Raw genomic sequence first — 15,107 nt, 5'->3', positions numbered from 1 at the left:
GATAACCAGAACAAATAGGCAGATACAATGTGTGGGTTTTATGCACAGTAGCAGTGTTTATATTAAAACTATAAGGTATGAAGTTGGAGAAATAGTGTATTTTTTCATTTTTTCCTTGTTTTTCCCTTTAAAATGCACACAAAATAAAGTAATTACTGAAAACAAATATCAACCCCAAAAAGCCCAATGGGTGGTGAAAAAAACAAGATATAGATCATTTAATTGTGATTACCGTGTTTCCCGGAAAGTAAAACCTACCCTTAAAGTTTAAGCCCTAGCAGATATCGAGCAGCATGCCCAAAATATAAGCCCTCCCTGAAAATAAGCCCTAGTGACAGTGGCAGAGGCAGTACCGACTCCCCACCCCTCTCCCCCCCCCCCCTGAGCCCCCCGTTATGTCGCCACATTACCTCCTGCTGGCTCCGCTTTCAGAAAGTCGCATCCCCGTGCTCATAGTCAGACCCCCGGCGGCAATTTTTCCAACCGCAGATCAGCTGGGATCTGCGGTGAAGGCAGCTGCAGATTCAGTGTAACAGCGCCTCTGTATACAGGAAGTGGCATCTCTGTTTACTTCCTGCATACGGCAGTACTGTTACACTGAATCTGCAGCTGCCTTCACCGCAGATCCCAGCTGATCTGCGGTTGGAATAATTGCCGCCGGGGGTCTGACTATGAACACAGGGATGTGACTTTCTGAAAGCGGAGCCAGCAGGAGGTAAAGCGGCCACGGTGGAAGTGGTGGGGGGCGGGGGCTGGCGGAACTTATGCACAAGTGGGATCTGGCTATACAGGGGGGGGGGGGGGGTTATCTGGCTATTAAAAAGAGAAACTCCGACCAAGAATTGAACTTTATCCCAATCAGTAGCTGATACCCACTTTTACATGAGAAATATAATGATTTTCACAAACAGACCATCAGGGGGCGCTGTATGACTGATTTTGTGCTGAAACCCCTCCCACAAGAGGCTCTGGTACCCTACGGTACTCTGGGCAAACTGCCACAATGTAACAATGTTCACAGACAGGAAATAGCTGTTTAGAGCTGTCTGTTAAAGCCAGAACAGCTAGAAACAGCTACATAATCTGCCCACAGTAAGGCCTCTTGCACACTGCAAGCGATTCCGATTCAGATTCCGCTTTTTAATCTGTTTTTACATCCGATTCCGATTTGCAGGGTGCAGGGAGTAAACTGCAAATCTGAATCTGAATCTGAAGTAAAAACTGATTAAAAAGCGGAATCTGAATCTGAATCGCTTGCAGTGTGCAAGAGGCCTAACAATGTCACCATGTAATACATGTCAGAATGTGAATCTGGGAGAGGAAAGATTTTACAATGAGCAAACACTGACTAAATCATTTATACATAATTATGGTAAAAATGAAGCACTTTTTTTATTACATTATTTTCACTGGAGTTCCTCTTTAAGGGGGTGTCCCCCTCATAAACAAGAGGGGGATTTAACTATACATTAGGGGGGTTCTGGTTATACACTAAGGGGATGGGGATCTGGCTGTACAATTAGGTGGGTCTGGTCTAGGTATACTTAAGGGGGATCTGGCCATAAACAAAGGGATTGTGGATCTGGCCATAGACTTGGGGATCTGGTTATTCACAAGGGGGTTTTCGTTGCCCCCACAAAATATAAGACCTCCCCGAAAATAAGCCCTAGCACATCTTTTGAAGGAAAAAATAATATAAGACAGTGTCTTATTTTCAGGGGAAACACGGTAGTAGTGATTAGGGCTGATCGGAACAGCTGAATTCCGATTTCGTCGAAATTCCGTGTACCACATGCGAAAACCGAATTTCGTGTTCCGAATTTTCGTGTTCCGAGTGCATTTCTATTGAATTAAATAATGCCAACTTCTGCGGTTAATTGTAAAGCCCCTGTACATGCTATCATCACCAAATTTGGCATGTATATTAAGCAGATGAGTAGGAACATGGTAAAAAAAATTTGTGAAAAGACCTTATAGTTTTTGAGCAAATTGATTTCAAAGTTTCATAGGAAAAATGGTTTTTAAACTGTGTAAAATGACACTGCTGCAGTACAGGTTACTGCATTCAGAGTTCTGTATACATATGGTATACATTTCATGAAAACAGACAGCGTGGGGTCCCCCCTCCCAAGCCTCCTTAACCCCTTGTCCCCCATGCAGGCTGGGATAGCCAGAATGCGGAGCCCCGGCCGACTGGGGCTTCGCACCCTGAGCTATACCAGCCCGCATGGCCCATGGTATGGGGGGGGGGGGCTCTGGAGCAGAGGGGCGGCCAAGCCTCCCCCTCTCCCCCAGAGCCCTTGTCCAATTCATGGACAAGGGGCTCTTCCCCACCTCCGGTGCCCCAGGAGGAGGTGGGGGCCGCCGACGTCCTGGGGGGTTCATGGTGCCATCCGGGGTTCCGCTTTAACAAGCGGACCCCGGAAGCCGCCCCCTCCCCAGGAGAAATGAGTATAGGGGTACACGGTACCCCTTACCCATTTCAGCATAGTTAAAAAAAGAAATAAAAACACGACAACGAAAAAAGTCCTTTATTGTTCTAAATTAACCAGGGATACTTACCTTGCGATAATCCCATGCCAGTATCCTCAGGAATAACAACTGGAGTTTCTCAACTCTTCCTGTACTGGAAACAATTACACTGATGTATCTGATCTTAAAGGGAAGGTTCAGGGACTAACTAAAAAAAATAAAAATCCATTTCCACTTACCTGGGGCTTCCTCCAGCCCGTGGCAGGCAGGAGGTGCCCTCGGCGCCGCTCCGCAGGCTCCCGGTGGTCTACCCGACCTGGCCAGGCCGGCGGCCAGGTCAGGCTTCTTCTACGCTCCATGGTGCGTTTCACGCCGGCGTGATGACGTCATCGGACGTCCTCCGGGCTGTACTGCGCAGGCTCAGAACTACTGGGTCGGCCAGCGGAGACCACCGGGAGCCTGCGGAGCGGCGCCGAGGGCACCTCCTGCCTGCCACGGGCTGGAGGAAGCCGCAGGTAAGTGGAAATGGATTTTTATTTTTTTTAGTTAGTCCCTGAACCTTCCCTTTAATGTTTTATTTCTTAGCTGTGTTACACATACAAATCATAATATCATCATTTTTTTTTCGCTTCAGTGTCTCTTTAAGCTGTAAATGTTTTGATTTTGTCTCTATATTGATTGTTGCAACATTCCTGGATTTCCAGGACAATATTTCAACTTGTAAAGATCCAGGCTTCACACAAACAGTATATACAGTGGTGTGAAAAACTATTTGCCCCCTTCCTGATTTCTTATTCTTTTGCATGTTTGTCACACTTAAATGTTTCTGCTCATCAAAAACCGTTAACTATTAGTCAAAGATAACATAATTGAACACAAAATGCAGTTTTAAAATGATGGTTTTTATTATTTAGTGAGAAAAATAACTCAAAACCTACATGGCCCTGTGTGAAAAAGAAATTGCCCCCTGAACCTAATAACTGGTTGGGCCACCCTTAGCAGCAATAACTGCAATCAAGCGTTTGCGATAACTTGCAACGAGTCTTTTACAGCGCTCTGGAGGAATTTTGGCCCACTCATCTTTGCAGAATTGTTGTAATTCAGCTTTATTTGAGGGTTTTCTAGCATAAACTGCCTTTTTAAGGTCATGCCACAACATCTCAATAGGATTCAGGTCAGGACTTTGACTAGGCCACTCCAAAGTCTTCATTTTGTTTTTCTTCAGCCATTCAGAGGTGGATTTGCTGGTGTGGTTTGGGTCATTGTCCTGCTGCAGCACCCAAGATCGCTTCAGCTTGAGTTGACAAACAGATGGCCGGACATTCTCCTTCAGGATTTTTTGGTAGACAGTAGAATTCATGGTTCCATCTATCACAGCAAGCCTTCCAGGTCCTGAAGCAGCAAAACAACCCCAGACCATCACACTACCACCACCATATTTTACTGTTGGTATGATGTTCTTTTGCTGAAATGCTGTGTTACTTCTACGCCAGATGTAACGGGACACGCACCTTCCAAAAAGTTCAACTTTTGTCTCGTCGGTCCACAAGGTATTTTCCCAAAAGTCTTGCCAATCATTGAGATGTTTTCTTAGCAAAATTGAGACGAGCCTTAATGTTCTTTTTGCTTAAAAGTGGTTTGCGCCTTGGATATCTGCCATGCAGACCATTTTTGCCCAGTCTCTTTCTTATGGTGGAGTCATGAACAATGACCTTAATTGAGGCAAGTGAGGCCTGCAGTTCTTTAGATGTTGTCCTGGGGTCTTTTGTGGCCTCTCCAATGAGTTTTTTCTCTGCGCTCTTGGGGTAATTTTGGTCGGCCAGTCACTCCTGCGAAGGTTCATCACTGTTCCATGTTTTTGCCATTTGTGGATAATGGCTCTCACTGTGGTTTGCTGGAGTCCCAAAGCTTTAGAAATGGCTTTATAACCTTTACCAGACTGATAGATCTCAATTACAGTACTTTGTTCTCATTTGTTCCTGAATTTCTTTGGATCTTGGCATGATGTCTAGATTTTGAGGTGCTTTTGGTCTACTTCTCTGTGTCAGATAGCTCCTATTTAAGTGATTTCTTGATTGAAACAGGTGTGGCAGTAATCAGGCCTGGGGGGTGACTACAGAAATTGAACTCAGGTGTGATAAACCACAGTTAAGTTATTTTTTTAACAAGGGGGGCAATCACTTTTTCACACAGGGCCATGTAGATTTGGAGTTTTTTTTTTCCTCAATAAATAATAAAAACCATCATTTAAAACTGCATTTTGTGTTCAATTATGTTATCTTTGACTAAAAGTTAACGTTTTTTGATGAGCAGAAACATTTAAGTGTGACAAACATGCAAAAGAATAAGAAATCAGGAAGGGGGCAAATAGTTTTTCACACCACTGTATTTTTAAATAAAGGGACTACACACCTCTCTTAACCTCCCTGGTGGTATAATTCTTTCCAGATTTTAGGGTCAGAAAGCGGTACCATTTTTTAATGAGCTTTTAGACTGTAGAATTTTAGCTTTTAGACTTTTAGAATGTAGAAAAAAAATTATACTACAGAGAGATCTGCAGCAGCCCCTACACATTACTTACCTCCCCGGGATCCAGGACTGCAATTCTTCTTTCTGTCCTCCGGGTGGTGTTCTACCCCCACATTGAGATCACCATCTGTTTTCATGTAAAAAATGGCAATCTCACCTGGATGGTGAGTGTCAAAGGACCAGAAGAAGACGGGCAGTGATGTCCAGATCCAAGGGGAGGTGAGTTATAAACATTGCTTCGCTGCAGGCTCTGCATACACCTCCCGGAGGCTACCCAACCCAGGCTCAGGATTACTGCTCCCACCATCTTTTTTTTACTGAGCCTGGGTTGGCAATACCGCCAAGGAGGTTAAAGCATACCTGGGAGATTTGCAATGCTCATTATTATTATTATTATTATTATTATTTATTTATTTATAAAGCGCCAACATATTCCGTGGCGCTGTACAATGTAAGAAAACAAACAAGGGATACATAATGATACAGACATGATATACATGGAAATATGAACACTGATACAAGATACAGCACTGCTGATTACAATTTGATTTAACAGGATGACTAAAATGTATAAATTTCTAACAGTGTGCAAGCAATTGAATTAATAACATTCCATGACACAAAAGGGTGAGAGCCCTGCCCTTGCGAGCTTACAATCTGAAGGAATGGGGTGGAAACAAGAGGTGGGGGAAGTATACAGTATATGTACAGGCAGTGCGTAATTAGGTTATTTAGTGGGTGCATGGCCTAAGCTAGAGAATATGCTTGTCGGAAAAGGTGGGTTTTGAGGGAGCGTTTAAAGATTTCAAAGGTGGGAGAGTGCCGGATGTGTTGCTCATAGAGGAATACTTACCTCGGAAGGGGAAAGCCTCTAGATCAGTGCTGGGCAAACTATGGCCCGCATGAGTTTTTACACCGACCAGCCGTCAGGCAGCCGGATTTCCCTCCTCCCCCCTTGTAAAATAGCGAGCGGACACCGAGATATTTTGAAACGCACCTCCAGTCATGGAAGTCCCGCGTTGTCTCCATGGCAACAGGACGTCACATGATGTGACGTCAAGAAGTGCCAGCGTATTACACACTGGCAGTCAGTTGTTGCCATGCAGACTATGCAGGACTTTCATGAGCGGAGGTGAATTTCAAAATCCCCTGCTGCCCGCTCTCTGCTTTAAAGGGGGAGGTGGAATTTAAAGAATGCGGCCCCGGCCTTGTAAAGTTTGCCCAAGCCTTTTCTAGATCCTATAGAGGCTATCCCTATTCTCCTCTACCGGGTAGATCAGGGGTCCCCAAACTTTTTCAGTCAAGGGCCGGATCAAAATATTTCAGACTGCTGGGGGGGCGGAGTATACATAAAATGATGAAAAACATAACATTGAACCTAGGTATTACAAACAACATCTACTAACAAATGCAGTCTCATGTCTCAGCATGTTCAGATAGTATTGCCCCCCCCCCCCCCCCCCCCAACTCAGCAAGAGCAGTTATTATGCCACCAACACAGAATCAGAATCATTTATTTCGCCAAGCATGAGGGGACATGCCCGGAATTGTTTTTGGCACAGTACAATACAATGGCTCAGGAAGAGTGCATAGAAGGAGGAAGAAGTACAGAGAAAGAAAGAGTGCATAGAAGGAGGCACAGCAGATATCAGATTCACACAAACATTGTAAAAAAAAAACAAAAAAAACCCCCACACAATCACAATCCTAGTGTCTCCCTACGGTGTCGATAGTTAGGTCTTGTGGGCTGGACGGCTGTACGGCCGTAGCGCCGCCGGCCTCGCCACTCGTTGAAGCTCGCTTTGATGGTAGAACGTGGAGGGAGTTTAGTAGGTTGACTGCCGAGGGGAAGAACGAGTTCCTATGTCTCGTGGTTTTAGTGGAGATGGCTCGTAGCCTCCGTCCCAAGGGCAGAATGCTGAAGTAGTGGTGGCCAGGGTGTGAGGAGTCATTTGCAATCCTCAATGCCCTGGTTTTTAGTCTTTTGCTGTGTAGTAGGGCAAGTGAGGGGAGCGGGCACCCAATGATCCTCTCCGCTGACTTGATGACCCTCTGTAGTCTGTCCCTATCATTGACAGTGGCGCCAGCATACCACACCAGGATGGAGGAGCAGAGAATTGACTCAATGGTGGCGGAGTAAAAGTTGGATAGAATTTCTTGAGTCATGCCGAACTTTCTCAGCTGGCGGAGGAAGAAGAGTCTCTGCTGTGCTTTACGTTGGGTGGCAGTGATGTTGGGCTTCCAGCTGAGGCCACTGGAGATGGTAGTACCTAGAAGCCGGGCGCAGGGCACTCTGGTTACCTCCTTGCCGCCAATGTAAATTGGGGGTGGGGTGGGAGCCGCCTTCCTGAAGTCGATGATTAACTCCACGGTCTTTGCGGTGTTGAGCACCAGCCTGTTCTCCTAGCTCCAATTGCAAATTCTCTCCACCTGCTGACGGTACTCTTGGACGTCGTCCTTGGTCACAAGGCCAACGATGGTGGTATCATCAGCAAACTTGATAACCTTGACAGAGTCTGCCTCGGACCTGCAGTTGTTCATATAGAGGGAGAACAGCAGTGGTGACAGTACGCAGCCTTGGGGGGCTCCTGTGTTCGTGGTCGCAGCTTGAGAGTGGATATCGCCCAGTCTGACGACTTGGGACCTGGCAACCAGGAGGACTATAGGATGGCAAGAAACGACCTCAAGCGGGAGTTGGGAGCGGCCAAAAAAAGAGTATGCGGAGAAAATTAGACTTAACCTGCGCTCAAACGACTCACGGGCGGTATGGAAGGGGTTGAAGGCCGCCACAAACTACAAGCCCCAACCCCAGCATGCAACACCCAGCCCGATACTAGCAGAAGAACTCAGTAGTGTCTACCGCAGGTTCGAGAATCAGGAAGAACTGGAGGACAACCAGGTACCGGCTACCCCTCCCCCATGCACTGCTGGCAACACCGCAAGACTGCCCCCTCCCACAGTGGTGAGTGAAGCAGAGGTCCTGCGCCTCCTCTCAACCTTAAATGCCAGGAAGGCCCCCGGCCCAGACGGTGTATCTCCAGCTTGCCTGAAAACCTGCTGCAGGCAACTTGCTCCCATCCTCTACGCGATCTTCGCCAAGTCCTTAGGGGAAGGCAAGGTCCCGGCGTGCTTCAAGAAGTCTACCATCATACCTGTGCCTAAGAAACAAGGGGTCACCGAACTGAACAACTTTAGGCCCGTGGCCCTGACATCCGTCATCATGAAAACCATGGAGCGCGCCGTCCTGGCCCACCTCAAGCTCTCCACCTCGCCACTCCTAGACCCCTTCCAGTTTGCATACAGAGCAAACAGGTCCACTGACGACGCGATCAATATCTGCCTAGAGCTCATCAATGACCACCTTGATAGACCAGACACTTATGCTAGAATACTACTTCTGGACTTCAGCTCGGCCTTCAACACCATCTGTCCACGCATTCTCCAACGAAACCTGGCTGCACTTGGAGTCCACCCAAGTCTACAACTTTGGATTACAGACTTTCTTACCAACAGGTCCCAGCAAGTGCAGATATTGTGACGCTAGCATAGGAAGTCATATGTGAGCCCTAATGTCATCCCCGCTCCTCACAAAAATCCCCCGTCTCCAGTAATTGCATGAACTGCAAATTATCCACGCCTACACCTGGCAGTGAATGACTGCTTTCTGGCTTCCATGTGGAAGGGTAGTGCCAACTCTGCTATTCTACACTATATGCAGTCACCAATATTTAAAGATGCAGCAGGCCACATATATATGTAATACATTTTGTGTGTGAAGGGCCTGTAAAAAAGCCTCAGGGGGCCGCGGGCCTTAGTTTGAGGACTCCTTAGTTTGAGAACCACTGGACTAGATTCAGCGCTGGAACACACGAAGTACGACCTTACTGCTTCTGTAACTTAGAACTGACCCACTCAGGGACCAATGATAAAAATTGAGCCTGATTAGGTCCGTGCTACTGCGCAAGTACAGACAGCTAACACATGCACAATAGTATGGACCTGATCGGGCTCAACTTTTACAGGATAGCTGAATGCGTAATATAAAAGGTGAAAATCGCTCTTGTCCGTTTTATAATATAATTCAAACCACACTGGTCCTTTCTATCCTGGTTCATTTTCCTTCATATTAACATGTTAAAATTAGTAGTATATCAATTTAAAGGATGGGAATAAAGTTTAGTCAATCAAACACATTTTTTAGTAGAGAAATATATATACCTAGAAAGAGGGACAAATGAGGAGGAAAGAGGGTCTGGGGTTCCCAAAGAGGGAGCTATGCGTGTAGAGGGAACACTCAATTGTGCACTTCTGAACACAACAGCATCAGGCAAAAATGAGGGCAGGGCAGGGACCACGGGTAAGGAAACGAATACCGTACATGCTACAGCAGCCTTGCCCTCATAAAGTGCAGCCCTGCCCCCTGCAGCTTTCCACACACATGAAATAAATGCTGGAGGAAATGTAGTAACACAACCCCGCCACTCTCTGCCAGTAGCGCACCCGCCTCCCACTGATGTTCTGCTTCCTGCTAGGTGACGCGGCCGCCGCACGTCATCTCCACCCTCCACGCTGAGAGCTGCAGCTAGAAGCTGGCTGCTGGAGGACGGGAAGCAGGAAGCGGCGGAGGGTCGCTACATGGTCGGTATGTTAGTGGGGGAAGCTGGGTGTGCGATGTTGTCTGATGATGACGTAGCTTGTAGCATTATCTGGTGGGTGCCGCTGTCTGGTGGGGGAAGGGGCGGCTGATTTGTGCACAAGTGAAAGCTGCCAGTCGGGGATGGTCGTCAGTCTGCTCACACTAGCCAGAAAATAGCGCTATTTCTGCTGCCATACCAGCAATGCTTGCTAGGAATATGTCTGCTGAAGTTTTGACAATTATTCATGTATGTAAATAGATGCAGCCAGGTTAAATGCTTTCCTTTTTCAGCCCTGACCATCACTGTTTAGCCCTGGTTCACACAGGCGACTACTGGCATTCCAACTTTTCAGCATACCCTATGCTTTCTTCTGCGATTTCACAACCTCCTTCATTTATTTCATAGTGTCTGCACAGCACTGTTGGATCCCCGGCATTTGGGGACATCGTTTACCTCAGGGGTCGACCGACGCCCGCTGGGATGAATGAGATTGATCATCTCGTTGCTTTTGCTGGCAGTATCACATGTAGTATCCTGTGGTGCATACATTTGAAATCGGCGCCGGTACACTTGGGCGCAGGATACAGCCGGTATATGACTGAACCTGCTTCTGCACAAGTCCGGGCCATATTAAACAAACAAACACAGAACATTTATATCGCGCTTTTCTCCTGGCGGACTCAAAGCGCCAGAGCTGCAGCCACTGGGACGCACTCTATAGGCAGTAGCAGTGTTAGGGAGACTTGCCCAAGGTCTCCTACTGAATAGGTGCTGGCTTACTGAACAGACAGAGCTGAGATTCGAACCCAGGTCTCCTGTGTCAGAGGCAGAGCCCTTAACCATTACACTATCCAGCCACTACATTATTCATTTTAATTACTATTCCATATATCATTATTATTAATTACTATTCCCCCTCCAGGCCGCCATGGATGGTAGGGAATTATATAATTTAGCTTCCAGTGATTGCTGGAGGCTGAATTATTATTATTTTTATTTTTTTTTAAGCAACCTCGGCTCCGTCTTCTGACAGCGCCGACGTTACTCACCGAGTGCTGCTCAGTTGTGATTCCCGTCTATGGAGGCGCCGCCTGTGCCCAAATCTAGCAGCACCGAAAAGCACTGCTCCATCCTGTGGTGGTTGCGTTCGGTGGCTTCGTGTTTCCCATGGGGGAGGTGGGACAGGAACAGAAGCCCATGTGAATGAGCCTTTAAAGCAGTGGTCCTCAAACTAAGGCCCGCGGTCCGAATGTGGCCCCCTGAGACTTTTTTACCGGGACACACACACACACACACACACACACACACTCACACACACTCACACACACTCACTCACTCACTCACTCTCTCTCTCTATTACTTATAGATGCGGTCAGCTACATATTTAAATATTGGTGATCCGCATATAGAATAGTAGTGCTGGCACCACCCATCCACATGGAAGCCAGAAATCAGTAATTTGCTGGTTACCAATCAAATTCCACATCAGGTAACACTGCTGTCCAATTGGACTGCAGGCTTTCACCTGGGTAAGCTTCACTGTCTGGCCCGTAGACTTCTACATCATTTTATGTATGTTCCGGCCCACCAGCAGTCTGAAGTATGTTGACCCGGCCCTCGACCCAAAACGTTTGGGACCTCTGCTTTAACCACTTGAGGACCCACCCTTTACCCCCCTTAAGGACCAGCGCTGTTTTAGCTGATCTGTGCTGGGTGGGCTCTACAGCCCCCAGCACAAATCAGGGTGCAGGCAGAGCGACCAGATCGCCCCCCTTTTTTCCCCACTAGGGGGATGATGTGCTGGGGGGGTCTTATCGCTCCTGCCTGATGGGTGTTGCGGGGGGGCACCTCAAAGCCCCCCTCCGCGGCGAGATTCTTCTCCTCTCTCTCCCCCCTGGTGATCTGGGCTGCACAGGATGCTATCCGTCCTGTGCAGCCAGTGACAGGCTGTCCCCTGTCACATGGCGGCGATCCCCGGCCGCTGATTGGCCGGGGATCGCCGATCTGCCTTACGGCGCTGCTGCGCAGCAGCGCCGTACAATGTAAACAAAGCGGATTTCCGCTTGTGTTTACATTTAGCCTGCGAGCCGCGATCGGCGGCCCGCAGGCTATTCACGGAGCCCCCCCGCCGTGAATTGACAGGAAGGGAGCGGCTGCTTCCTGATTAATTAGCCTGCAGCCGGCGACGCAGAACTGCGTCGCTGGTCCTGCAGCTGCCGTTTTGCCGATGCGTGGTATGAGTGCGCGGTCGGCAAGTGGTTAAAGTGTACCTGAGATGGGGATTGAAAGAAAAAATATACATGCCTGGGGCTTACTCCAGCCCCCTCCGGCCTGATCGATCCCTCCTTGTCCTCACTTGCCACCTGGGTCGTCCACAACTGGCCCTGGTAAGTCGTCCAGTCAGCGCAGACACAGTTTGGCCACGCGCTCCCTTGTCGCACAGGTGCAGAATGTTGGCAGCGGCAGTGTACGCATGGCCCAGGGCCAATTGCAGAAGGACCAGGAGGTGACTGAGGACAACCAGGGAGCAATCAAGCTGGAGGAAGGCCCAAGTATGTATATGTTACGGCCAGAACCCGAAGTGTGGCCACTTCTAGTTCTGGCCGGCCACTTCGGGTTCTGGCCGGCCAATGTGCGAAGTGGCCGCAGCGCAGCGGCCAATGTTAGAAATGGAATGTTTCCTTTGATTATTAATGTAGTTTTCCGGCCGTCTCTGCCCGCAAATGTAGCAAAACAGGTAGTTCATTGAATGAAATGAAGCTGGCGGCTCCGCCTCCTCTCCTCCGCCCCCGCCTCTCTCTCTCTCTTCTTCGGGCAGCCGGCGGGGACACGCGTGTCCCCGAGAGTCGTTCGTGGCGGCAGGAAAGCAGAGCGGGGAGGCTGCAGACATTGCTTCTGCCGGCACCCGCTCTGCAGGGACGAACGACAGGATTGCCTGCCGCGACGAACGACTCTGGAGGGGACACGCATGTCCCCCGCTGCCAGTATCGGGGAGGAGAGAGAGGCGCAGGGGCGGAGGAGAGGAGGCGGAGCAGAAGCCGGGCGGCTTCATCCTTCTACATTGCCGCCAGCTTCATTTCATTCAATGAACTAACTGTTTTGCTACGTTTGCGGCCAGAGGCGGCCGGAAAACTACATTAATAATCAAAGGAAACATTCCATTCCTAACATTGGCCGCTGCGCTGCGGCCACTTCGCACATTGGCCGGCCAGAACCCGAAGTGGCCGGCCAGAACTAGAAGTGGCCACACTTCGGGTTCTGGCCGTATCAGGGCTGTGGAGTCTGAGTTGTGGAGTCGGAGTCGTGGAGTCGGGCAATTTTGGGTGCCTGGAGTCGGGAAAAAATGCTCCGACTCCGACTCCTAATGAATTTGTAACTGTAATTAAAATAGAAAATATGATAAAATGTTCTATTTCTCAGATAATAGTCATTAAAAATAATGTATATATACAGTATATATACAGTAATAGCTGTGCTTAGTCCACAAAAATGAAATAAACCAATCAAAATTAGTTACTTGTGCTGCTTCAATAAAGCAGTCCCCGTATTTTTAAAGTCAGATATACATATCTGATTGTGACTGTATATATGATGTGTACACAGGAATCTCTTATATATACTAAATAACATCCATGCTGTAAGTATAAAGCCTGATGTGTAGCCATGTCACTAATAGAGATGGTCAACGAGATGGAAATAATTCTGCATTGATGCTGATTTATGCAAATGTATGCACTCCCTTTGCTGATGAAATCAAATAATTTGGTTCTTGACTACAAATTAAAGGGTAACTGAGACGGATGAAAAGTAAAGTTTTATACATACCTGGGGCTTCCTCCAGCCCCCTTCAGGCTAATCAGTCCCTCGCTGTCCTCCACTACCCGGATCTTCTGCTATGAGTCCTGGTAATTCAGCCAGTCAGCGCTGTCCGGCCGCATGCCGCTTCCACAGCCAGGAGCGTTCTGCACCTGCGCAATAGTGCTGCACAGGTGTAGTATGCTCCTGACGGCGGAGTGTGTGCATGCGCACTACGCCTGACTGGCTCAAGTACCTGGACTCATAGCAGAAGATCCAGGTGGTGGAGGAGGACAACGAGGGACTGATTATCCTGAAGGCGGCTGGAGGAAGCCCCAGGTATGTATAAAACTTTAATTTCATCTGTCTCAGGTTTACTTTGTTACACAGTAGTACTATACTCTACATATGCACTCCCCACAGAGCTGCAGGGAATCCACTGAGAATGCTGTGCACATTGAACACAGAGGTGTTGTCTGTTTACAATCTCCTCATTCCCCTGCAGAGTACCTGCACATCATTCTTACATGCACATCATTCTTACATGCACCCACACTTACATTGCCTAGGGCCTGATAGATGTTCTTTGTTCCGGTTTGTACCTTTTACAAGTACTCTTACCAAGGACTAGTTTTAGTCTAAAGGGAATAAATATAGTAGTCTACATATCCTTCTCACTTCAGTTGTTTTGTAAAATTCCTAAGCGTTGGCAGTTAAGAGACGAATTTCATGTTACATACTTTTAATCAACAAAATTGTAATATGCAAATTAGAGGAGTCGGAGTCGGTGGAATCCTAAACTGAGGAGTCGGAGTCGGTGGATTTTTGGACCGACTCCACAGCCCTGCGTAACATATATATTTTTTCTTTCAATCCCCATGTCAGGTTCAGTACCTGAAGCCAGAATAAGGAAAATTGGATACCTACCTGACGGTAATTTTCCTTTCCAGATGTATCCATGGCAGCACGATCGGGTTAAACCCCGCCCTCTTTAACCCCCATAGGACCTGTATCTATAAATTTCTCCCACAAGCTCCTCCCCTAGTCTTTCTCCTCCTAGCCACCGAATCTAGGGAGGGAGCCTCGTGCTGCCATGGATACATCTGGAAAGGAAAATTACCGTCAGGTAGGTATCCAATTTTCCTTATTCCATATGTCTCCATGTCAGCACGATCGGGAGTTAACTAGTAATAACCACTCAGGGAGGGATGAGGTGCAATGCTGGCAAACAATTTATTTACATTACAACGTATTTGATCTCAACACATTTGCACCAAACTGCAGCGTAGAGTTTGCTGCAGGGTCAACTCTGTAGTGTTTCATAAAAGTGTTCATAGACGCCCAATTGGCCGCCTGACATATCTTTTCTGGTGAAACTTTGGTAAATGCAGCCCATGAGGCCGCCATCCCTCTTGTCGAGTGTGCACTAACTTGATCAGGTAGGGGTAAGCCATTGACTTTATATGCTTCCTGAATTATTTTAACTAACCAATTAGCTAATGTTCTTGAGGAAGCAGCTTGCCCCTTTCTATACCCTGAAGGAACTACGAACAATCTTTCCGTCTTCCTAAATTCTTTTGTTTTTTCCACATATATTCTTAATGTCTCTCCGACATCAAGTGGATGAGGGTTTGAGTCACCCTCCTCTCTTAGTGTTGGCAATGTCCAATCCTG

The 15,107-nt window shown here is 47.7% G+C and overlaps 2 protein-coding genes across 9 annotated transcripts in view; both read left to right on the top strand.

Annotated features, from left to right (window-relative positions):
• Window positions 1-15,107, top strand: part of KDM8 (lysine demethylase 8) — a 225,980-nt gene that overhangs the window by 132,552 nt on the left and 78,321 nt on the right. The window contains exon 1 of one of the 3 annotated variants that reach the window (XM_068267207.1): window positions 9,564-9,643. The exons of 1 other annotated variant lie outside the window; for it this stretch is intronic. The gene's annotated coding sequence lies outside the window, so the exon portion shown is untranslated. Of the gene's footprint in view, window positions 1-9,563; window positions 9,644-15,107 lie in introns of those variants that run through there. One more of the 3 variants, XM_068267208.1, reaches the window with a different exon arrangement.
• Window positions 9,551-15,107, top strand: part of MFSD5 (major facilitator superfamily domain containing 5) — a 29,474-nt gene continuing 23,917 nt past the window's right edge. For 3 of the 6 annotated variants that reach the window (XM_068267200.1, XM_068267202.1, XM_068267201.1), the window contains exon 1: window positions 9,556-9,643. The gene's annotated coding sequence lies outside the window, so the exon portion shown is untranslated. Of the gene's footprint in view, window positions 9,644-15,107 lie in introns of all 6 variants that reach the window. The other 3 variants (XM_068267199.1, XM_068267204.1, XM_068267205.1) reach the window with 3 other exon arrangements.

This window comes from Hyperolius riggenbachi, chromosome 2 (genome assembly GCF_040937935.1).
Source record: "Hyperolius riggenbachi isolate aHypRig1 chromosome 2, aHypRig1.pri, whole genome shotgun sequence".
Taxonomy (NCBI): Eukaryota; Metazoa; Chordata; class Amphibia; order Anura; family Hyperoliidae; genus Hyperolius; species Hyperolius riggenbachi.
The sequence above is the reverse complement of the archived record's forward strand: the minus strand, read 5'-3'. Positions and strand labels throughout refer to the sequence as shown.